The following is an 11,239-nucleotide window of genomic DNA, read 5'->3' on the forward strand; positions in this document are numbered from 1 at the left end:
GTATATTGGAAACTTTTCAGAAAACTCGTGCTTCACTAAATTAGTACATTTGACACCTTCACAAAAGATGTGTTCAACAAGAATGCATTTCTCTACCAAAAGTAATTACATTTCTCGCAAATATTAATTCCGATAAATGAAACAATGAAATGAAGCACGTTTTCAACAACTAACATCTTGGTTTATTACTGAACAACACTCAACACACCCACAGAGCAACCAACCTAACACCCAGAGAACAGAATGCACCACATAATTCTAATCATACTGCACAGCAACTTTCTGAATGGACTGTACATACAGAGAATACTCGAATGTCTAAATTATGATTATAAATGTACAGAGTAATTAAGGGAACTACCTTATACCAACTTAACAAGTTACTACAATGCACTTATTCAAAACTACACTGTTAAGAGTGTTTAGTAGAAGATTAATACAGTCCGAATGGGTCGGTAATTCTTTTTTTATCTACTCAGTCCAATTTTACTGTCATCTGTATATTTAAACCACTCTATACTTGAAGACATACTGACATCTACAATTAATTATATTAAAAGATAACATTAACAAGAAATTATCTACCTGTTTCCAGTTACGAGTCATATTATCAGCATTGCCATTGCTCTTGCTGCTAGCACTGTGATTCCAGCCAAGGTTATTTTTATTGGCTGTTTAGTTTTGGGAGTATTGTATTATACGGTAATGTCTAGATTACATCTACATTTGGTTCAATAGTTTAACTATACCGAATGTTAGAATAATTCATTCTTTAAAATGCAATTCCATTGTGTTTTGAGAACACCTGATAGTGTTAATATATTTAAAATCTGTTAATACTATTTATTTTAAATTATAATTTAATAAATATTAATATTTATTAATATTAATATTTTAATATTAATAAATATTATATATTTATTAATAATAATTTATTATAATTAATTTTATATTACAAATTATAATTTAATTATTTGCAGATTTATTTTAAATCTGCAAATGCTAATTCTATTAACTTTAATTTTATTGTTAACTTTCTTTAAAGCTGAGAACTATTTGTTCGATGAATAAATTTGTGCAGCTAGAGTAGATTAATCTGTGAACTCATGAAGTACTTTTTAAGTACAATGAGTATGTTTTCTGTATATTGGTTTCTTTTGAAATTTACATGCAATAGTCAACTTCACTAAATGTATATGTTAATTTTTTTCTTTCTTATAATTGTTAATAGATTAATTTTTTCCCTTGTTCGTCCTCATTTTTCTTTTATTTTATGTAACTTGAGTAAATGAAAGTTATTATACACATTTGTATAAATTATTAATTTATATTGCTGAACAACTTCCATGTGATAAATAGCATAGATATTTTAATATTCTGTAAATTACAACTAAATGCACGTAAGTGAAATTGTGTAGTCCTAACTAGTGTTTATGTTTAACTGTCAATTATTTTTCAATATATTTTGAAATTTGTTGAATTTATCTAATGTAACTTGACTGTCTTGAACTACGGCACTCTTCCAATTGAACAGCCCAAATCAAAATAAGTAAAACCATTAAAGTAATTTTAAGGCCTAATTGCTTTTTCTATATTATTTTATAACAGATAATATGTTATTCTACTACATGCATTAAATCCCTATAACTGTCACCAAAATAAAAAAACTCTGTCCTCTGACAGGCTAACATATCATGAATTTGAGTTAGTAAATTATATATAGTAAGCAACTATTTTAAAAAACCAGTGGTAAAATTTTAAGACCACTTGAAGAAAGAAGAGAAAAAATTAAAATGACTAAAAAAATAAAAACAAACTGACCCTAACTTTTTCAAACTGATATAGTGGTGATTACCAAGATGGTTTTCTTTGAGAAATAGTATGAATTAAAAGCTTAATTTGGAGAAATGATCAGCAATGAATTGACAAACCAACTAATAACTAGATATTTGTTTAAAAAGTCAACATTCAATTTCTTTCAGTAAAATAAGTAATGAACTAGAGGTAAATGTGTTTTTTCCTTTATTTGTAATTACAAAATTGAATGCTGTTAAAAATTTTGGATGAGATAAGTCACAATGCCTGTGTGCTTGTATGTATAAAAACTAGAGGTAAATGTGTTTTTTCCTTTATTTGTAATTACAAAATTGAATGCTGTTAACAATTTTGGATAAGATAAGTCACAATGCCTGTGTGCTTGTATGTATAAAGGGCACTAGGAAAGTTTTGCCATGTGACTTTATTTTTTATAATGTTTCAAAATAATTTCCTCCATACAGTAAACACTTCTCCATTCTTCAAAATAGTTTTCAAAGAAACCCTGGCATGTTTCATTGGAGATCTTGGCACATTCATCATCCCTCATAAAATGCTTCCCTTTCAGTCTGTTCTTCACCTGGGGGAACAGCATGAAGTCATATGGAGTGAGGTTAGGATTGAAGGGAGATTGCTCTATAGTTTTATTCCAGTATGGGCCAAATACTCTGAGCAGACTTTGGAGTGGAGCACTGGAGTGTTACTGTGTCCATTCTCGAGAGCTTTGATAACTTTCGGCAGGCATTCCTCGATATACTAACTACCTATCACTGTCTTCAGAGTTTCCAACACAACTCGTACTAAAACTCCTCTCATACTAAAAGATATGGCTATTATTCTCTTCTTCAACTGATCTAAATTTACATATAGTCATTGAAGTCTCATCATTTTTGAACATACACACTTTGTTCTACTGGGACATCATTTAATAGTATAATCAAGTTTCATCCCCTGCTATAATATTATTCACATAGGGAGATTTCCCATTTTCAAACTTTTTCAGCATTTCAAGGCATCATAAAACACAACATGTCATCTTATCCTAAGTCAAGTTATGTGGTACCCAAAGGGTACAAAGCTTTCTAACTTAAGGTGATCTCACAGAATATAACTGCCGTGTATTAATGCCCAAGGATACCTCTATTTGGTGGGAGATCAAATCTCAAATTGAAATCTGCCTCAAGCAATTTTCATACTGCAGGAATATTTCCTTTAGTTACAGACGAAGATGGTCGACCTTACCTTGGAGCATCCTCAAGCCAAAATTTCCTCTTTCAAACTCTTGACACTGCCTAAATAATGTTGTATGATAAGAACAATCTTCTCCAAGCACAAGAGTCATTTCCTCTACATTTAATCCACATGAAAAATTGCCTGGTATTTAATTTTTAACCAAGATGACATCACTACCTCTTTTCACTAACACAGCTAAAAAGCAAATGACACTAAGATAGTGCAGGCTGGGAATTGTGATGATCTGTTCCATCATATTGCACAACTTTGCTAGTGCCCTTTATATCTACAGATATTCATTCACTTGAAACCCAGAAGCCAGTGACAGACACTATCAGAATGAACTTTTACCACTGATTTCACTAATCTTTAAGAATGGTTTCAGACATAAATTTATTCTTAAACCATTATTGCTGAACAATAAGGCTTAAATAAAGGTGTTTTGTATTTCATAGTATTTATATTTTACAAGAGAACATGATAATGTGTTACCATGGACAGAGCTACATGGTTCCTAAAAAGAAATTTAGACAATAAATTTTATTTAAAAATTTCATTTATCAAAAGCAGGTTAACTATCTTGAGTTTAATTACAAAATTCTAATTTTTCATCATTTTAATAGGTAGGTTTGTGATTTAATTTTTCTTAACGTCATTTATCTATAAGTTTTATTATATTCTTTCCAATATACTTTTAAAAATGCATTTTATTTTCATCTTGCATTTTGCATTTCAAACCAAAATAAAAACAAAGGAGATTTTGTTCAAACAGTTTTATTTATAAAAGTAAACAATGAACAACTGCTAATTAAAGATTATTTAAAATTTTGATTAAGGGTTCTCGTCCAGATAAAAAAACAAGATATGCAGAGACAGTATTAAGTAATTCAGCTTATAATATGCTTAACAGAATATGATGTTAATAGTCACTCTTAATTAAAATTTATCTTTTCTAATGTGTTATTTCATATTATACTGATTTGATACAACAAATACTCCTAAAACAAGAGTTCCAACAGATACATAAACTTTGGCTTATATCATCTGGATCTGATAGATTACCCAAAAATTATTGTTTTTGGTATTTAAAAAAATAAAACAATTATAAAGTTTCACTCACCTGTATACCATAACATAGCATCACATGCAACAGTAACAGCATGCACAGAAATTATTATAAACGTAATACTGCTTGGAAATTTCATTTTGCATAGTCTGTAATACCAGCTGTGCGTAACCAGAACCAGATTCAGGATGAAAACCAAGTTGTGTAGTATGTCGAAATAAATCTAATGTATCTGAATCACCTACAGCTTCCGCTATTAATGACTGTTTCAAACAAAGTTTTTATGTTTATATTCAACATTTTATGTTAACATAAAAATAATTTTACAAATATATCTTCATTCATTAAAATTTCATCTATGTTTATTCATAAGAATATTAATAAATGGAGTCCGAATACTATAAACCCTTACCTCTTTCTATTTGTGAGGTATAATACAAGCTAGTAATTAACTGCAAAGCCATGAAAAGCAAGAACTAGGTATTTAAAAAAAGCGAATTACATTTCTATATGGTATAGTACAACAAAATTATTAAATCTTGGTTACAAGGTCGCTAAATGTATAAATTATTTAATAAGTTTACTTTTATTTTCAGTCCTTTCCTGATCTACCCAAAAACTATACAACTACTAACATAAGTCATAAAACATCTTCCACCTTACTTTGTAACAGCAGCTAATAATAAAAATGTTGTAAATTAGTTTTAATATTAACTATATCTGTATTAAAACAAATTAACAAGATATTTAAGTAATATAACAATATTTGATTAAAACGTTTACTTCTGCTGTCATTAATAATAATAAAAATATTTAGGCTGGTATTAAGCATGTAAAGAATTTATAATGCAGCTTATCTTCTGTCAAATGATTGAAAAGTATATAATTTTGGCTTGTATCTTAGCATTTTTTTATTGCTTTGTAAAGAGTAACTGTAGTTTCCAGTTCACTTTTCTATTTCAAGCTTAATCTCATGAATATTGTTAACACAAAAAAGCATAATCAGATAACCACCTCGCTTAGCACAAACCTTCATTCAGTTAATACATTGTAAAACTAAATTTACATTTACCTATACCTTAATTGTCATTATTTTATCCTAAACATTGGAATTATGTTACTAAGTTTTCAAAACTTTATCTTAACTCTTCACATCAATATTCATTACTGATTTCTGTACAATAAACAAAATTTAGTTACTATTTGTTTAACGGCAAGCAAAAAAGCTTTCTCCATAATTTCCTCCAATAAATGTAATCAATTCAGTTACAGGAAATGAACTAAGAGTACATCCTGTGCTGGATTCGTAAACTATAAAATAGTACAAATAAACTACACAAAAGTACTAAGACTGCAAAAAACTCTGAAGGTTACCACACACTTAAAATAAATCTAGTAGTGTTTAGTTAAAATCCACAGAAAAACTTGAGAAAGAGATCAAGATAAGGTCAAAGGGAATGAATAGTAAGTATGTAACCATGATCCGCCTGGATCATGGCTACAGGAACTGTGAAGAGAGATAAATAAATCCATCCAAAGGATATTTCAATGACCTTCCACCAGGTGTGGGTGCCAATCCTATCTACAATACTAGGAATTTTTGAGTATCTTTATCCAGAGTGGGAAGCAACACATTACAAATCAATCATTTTGCATTGTTGATGCTGTAATTTTCTTTCAAAAATTATAGAACCGTTTGAGAATGGCACATGTTTCTTTAAGGAAATTTCTCATCCATTCTCAGAATTGTGTGGTATGCACTGGTTTCCAACTGAAAATTACAAAACAGACGAGATGTACATTTAAATGAAATTTCTTGAAGTCTGATCTTACACAGTAGATACCTCAGCTACTGTATAGTGTTTTTTTTTTACAAGCCTCAATTAGAAAAAAAAAGGATTCTTGGATAGTTTTAGAAGCACAAAGGATTGTTACCTCCTTCTTCAATAAAGTGGCTACCCTTTCATCTATTAAGTGTAAGGAAAGTACTACAGATGGAACCAGTAATATCTGAGCCAGTCCCATGGCACTTGTCCAAAGAAGAAGGGGTAAAGAATACAGAAGACAGAGGTAAGAGAAAGAAGGCAATCAATCTATAGAGAGACCAATTCTATTCAAACCAGCTTACTGTCATGCACAGAAGCCTAAAAATATAAATAATCTCATTTTTAGATCTATTCCCAATCATAAGAATTAGAATTATTTATTTTCACAAACCTGGTACAAGTCAAAAAATAAAGAATCAGGTAGAAAATTACTGGTAATGTATATTCCAGATCAGAATTTTAAATCACTTAAGTATTCAAATTTTTTTTTATGGTTGATTTATTATGAAGGGCTTTTTTAAAGTTATTTCTATCTTGGTTATCAATAAAGAAAGGAAATTATTTGCAATACCAATGTGTTTTTAATAGTACTATTATGGTATCTACGTAAGTTTCATTATTTCAATTAAAAATGGGGTAGAAAACAAATAGTAAAAAAAAATTCCATTAAATCGATAGAAATCTTAACCACTTGTTAAAAAGAGGTTACCTCTCTAATCAAAATACTACATTTTTCATAGCTTTCTTCCAACCTCTTAAGTGAAATTAGTATTATAGAAATGTTAAAATAGATTGTTAAATGTAAAAAAATTCCTACCTTAAATAAGAGCCAAAAAAAAAAAATTATTAGAATGATATGAAACACATTTTTTTAGTTTTAAAGACAACAGGCCATATGCTGTAATGCTTTTAAGTACAGCCTTTTTCTCTTGAGATATATAGTATAGTTACATAAACCAAAATTAATAAACTTTACTAATAAGCATATTAATTTATCTTTTATCAGAAATATCTACCATTAAAAAAAAGCTTTAGTAAAGAACTGATTTTCTGGATAAATCTTCAAGCACAATTACCAAAATAAACATGAAATTTCTTCTTTTATAATAAGATACTATTACCATTTAATACATTACTTTTATATAGATATTCTTTATATAGAATATAAATATTATATTCCCTCTTAATATAAATATTATATATAATATTATATTATAAATATTATAGAATATTATTTATTTTAATATTCTTTATATAGAATTTGTAAACAAAACCGGTGAATCATACGATCTAAATTCGGTTATTTATGTGAAAGGCAAGTGAAAATGGCTTCTCATTTGCAACCTTACTCCTAATATTTAGCTACCAAGCAATTGCAAGGAGAGCATCATTCTTTTGCTGTAAAAACATTTCACAAAAACTGTGACTTCATGCATTTATGAAATTTACCATAACAGTCCAGTGCTAATAGCCAAGCAATAGGCTGTATTAATAGGGTAATAGGCTAAGGAAAAACTAACAGGTAGGGAAAAATACCTTACAAACTCAAACAGTTTGCTGTGTTAAGCTCCTTCAATTATTGATCTCATGTATTGTAAGTTTCAAATATGTATACAATTTTAATTTCAAAGAATTAAAGTATGTATAAACATATTTCAAACCATTTTGTTGACGTAATCTTTTATGGTTTTTAACATTAATTTATTCAATGTTGAATACTAATTTAATTAATGTCCAGATCAGAGATTAATGATAATGACTTCAGTTAGAATCAGTAACAGATTCTGTTTTGCATAATTTAGCCCTAATTTCAGTGTAATTTTTTTGCCAGAAGTAAGGTACCTGAAAATCAGTCAGCAAAACACTCTTTAACATCCTTGATGGACCCTAAGACTAAACTACAGCAATGCCCTCTATAGAACAAAATACAGAAATAAATTTAACAGTGGCATAGAAAATTCCTTACATAAAAACACACAACTGACTAACCAAGCCTGTAAGTCAAGTCAAAGGTTCATTTATATGCTATTGCTGGCAAATATTATGGGATGAAATAAACAAAGGCAAAGCAGTTTCAAATAAATAAGCTGCTATATTCATAATGTGTGATATGTTTTGCTTGACTCATACACTCTTCCATCTTTCTATAGAGAAATTCGTAACAGGACTAACATTTTTTTAATGTAATATTTTTCCAGTTTGTAAATATGAAAGGACATTATATAATCTGTGCTAATAAACATAATCTTTACACATATGGGATGATTCTTTCTATTGAGGTGATTCTATGTACTTTCCTTAAACAGAAATATATTTTTTCCACAGAATAGGTAGCTTCCTGAATCCCTCATTAAAAAAATATGATGGCTGCCCCAACAACCAATTAAGGACATAATGAATGCTTGACTGTGGCATCATCTTTAAACCTTTCCTTTCCTAAAGCTCCTTTCAGCAAACCAAACATATGGAAATCACAAGGTAACAAGTCTAGATTGTATGGTGGGTGTTCAAGAGGTATCCCAATGAATTTTAGCAAGTTTATCGCAAGTCTGAACTCCTGTAGGCAGACAACATACAGGCGTTGATGTGGAAAAGGAGGATATTGTGAATCATTTGCTGGTGTTGTTTAATGCGATAAGCAGCCCTGACATCATCCAAGAACTGGTAGTAGTATGCCTCATTTACCATCCTTTGATCACACAGAAAATCAATCAGTAGCATACTTTTTGGGTCCCAAAATACAGTTACCAGAACTTTTTTACCCAAAAAGATCTTCTTGGCCTTGATCGGTGCTCCCTCCCCACTTTTCTACACACCACACTTGTTCTCTTGCTTTCTGGGATGTAGTAGTAGTGGACCCACATTTTATCTTTGGTCCATAAATGCCTCTCCTTCTTCTTCAAAGCAATTAAGAAGCCACTGACAGGTGTCTTTCTAAACATTTCTCTGTGCCTCAATGGGAGTGGAATCCACCTCGCAGACACTTTGCTATATCCAAGAGTATCTGACAACACTGCCTGCACACTCCCAACACTTATGCCCATCTCTGATGCAATTTCAGCAAATGCTATGAGATGGTTTGTTTTTCTTTAATCTTCCATCTACTATTAATCTGAGCCCTAAAATTGCTTCTCTTGTCCCTATAATTTCCCTGAAATCAAACTGGTCTTCTCCTAACACTTTTTCCACTCTTCTCTCAATTTTTCTGTACAGAATTCTAGTTAAGATTTTTGATGCATGATTAGTTAAGCTAATTATTCTGTATTCTACACATTTATCCGCTCCTGCCTTGGTATCATGACTATAATACACACCAGTTTGTATAATCTATCTATCGCTTCCTCTCCTGCACTGCGCAGTAATTCTGCAGATATTCGTCTACTACAGGAGTCTTTCTGCCGTTCAAATTTTTTAATGCTCTCTTAAATTCATATCTAAGTATTGTTTCTTCCCTTTCATCCTCTTCTTCCTCTATAACACCATTTACTAATTCATTTCCTCCGTATAACTCTTCAATATATTCCACCCAACTATCAATCTTTCCTTTCGTATTATAAATCGGTGTACCATCTTTGTTTAAGATATAACTGGATTTTAATTTACGTACCACAAAATTCTCCTTAATTTTCCTGTATCCTTCATCTATTTCGCCAATTATCATTTCTCTTCCCACTTCTCACAAATTCACTCTTCTTTCACTAGTTTGCTCTTCCTTTTTATAGTATTTCTTAATTGTCGATAGCTCCTTTTACTTTCTTCATCATTAGCATTCTTATATTTTCTACGTTCACCCATCAGCTGCAATATATCCTCTGATATCCAAGGTTTTCTACCAGTTCTCTTTGTTTTGCCTAAGTTCACTTCGGCTGATTTAAGAATTTACTTTTTAAGATTTTCCCATTCTTCTTCTACATTTTCAATCTTATCTTTTTTTACTCAAACCTCTTGCGATCAAAAAATTTCTTTACCTCCCCTTACTCAAGCTTCTCTAAATTCCAAAAATAGCAGCTGTAGTTTTTCCATTGCTTTCAGCTGTGCAGTACTCAGAAAATTGAGTGATATTGATATGTCCATTTTGAGTGATGTTTGATGTCCGGACCTACACCCATAACAAATACTGAAAGAGCTGCTGCCCTCTTTCAGGAATCATTCCTTAGTCTGGCTCTCAACAGATACCTCTCTGATATGGTTGCACCTTCGAACCAGCTACTTTGTATCATTGAGCATTCAAGCCCCCTCACCATCAGCAAGGTCTCATGATTCACAGAGGGAACTTAGTACTTTAAAGTAATTTATAGTTTGAGTGTACCTGTCCAAATTATGTACAGGTACAGATTATGTTTCAACACACATAATCACATTTTATTTCAAACTAAACATAATTTAGAAAAATTATAGTTTTTCTTTTTCTTTTAACCTTTTGTAAGCAGGAGCGCTCTTCTCAAAATTCATCTGCTCTAAATACATAGTTCTATAAAGTATTACTGTCACACTAGATTGATGTGACAAAGAACAACCAATCTGAAGAGATGTCAGTACTTTTAGAGTAACTAAAGTATTGGTAATGCACATTTTGATTCATGTCTACAATAGATGCTAAAATACTTTCTCTAAAATATGTATTAATACTATTAAATAATCCTCAATTTGAAAAACTGCTGCAGCCTTAGAGAGCAACTAATACGGTTGCTAATACCTCTCATTATAGAGAAGTCATATATATATATATATAAGATACCTGTATATTCCTATATCAGTCTGTTCATAAGTAATCAATAAACTAGTTGTTAATACCTCTCATTATAGAGAAGTCATATATATATAAGATACATTCAATAATTAATGAAACAAACTGATGTAGAGATAAAACTGTTCATTCAATGATAATGAGACTTTTTGAGGGTCAAGTTGGTAACCTTTAAAACACATTTAAAGGTTAAACACATTAATCTAAGCATAACCCCTTTTGTTGATTTCAGAATGTCAGCTCCACTTGAAATATGCATGCCATATCAGAGGTGTCGACCAGTGAAAATTTACTCATGAATGTTGAAACAGACGGTGAAAAGTATTTAAAACGCAGTAACATGTATAAGTGGGTGGAACAGTTTAATTTGGGGAGAACAAGTGTGATTGATCTTGTTCTGATCACTCATTGTTTGATCGTCTGGAATACCAGTTGAAGTTTTGACTACCATGCTTAAAATCGTATAAATGATCTTATTCATGAAGATAGGGGAGTCAAAATTTCCCAAATTGCTAGTTTATGTAATATTAGTGTTGGAACCACGCATTCAAT

This window comes from Lycorma delicatula, chromosome 6 (genome assembly GCF_047948215.1).
Source record: "Lycorma delicatula isolate Av1 chromosome 6, ASM4794821v1, whole genome shotgun sequence".
Classification (NCBI taxonomy): Eukaryota; Metazoa; Arthropoda; class Insecta; order Hemiptera; family Fulgoridae; genus Lycorma; species Lycorma delicatula.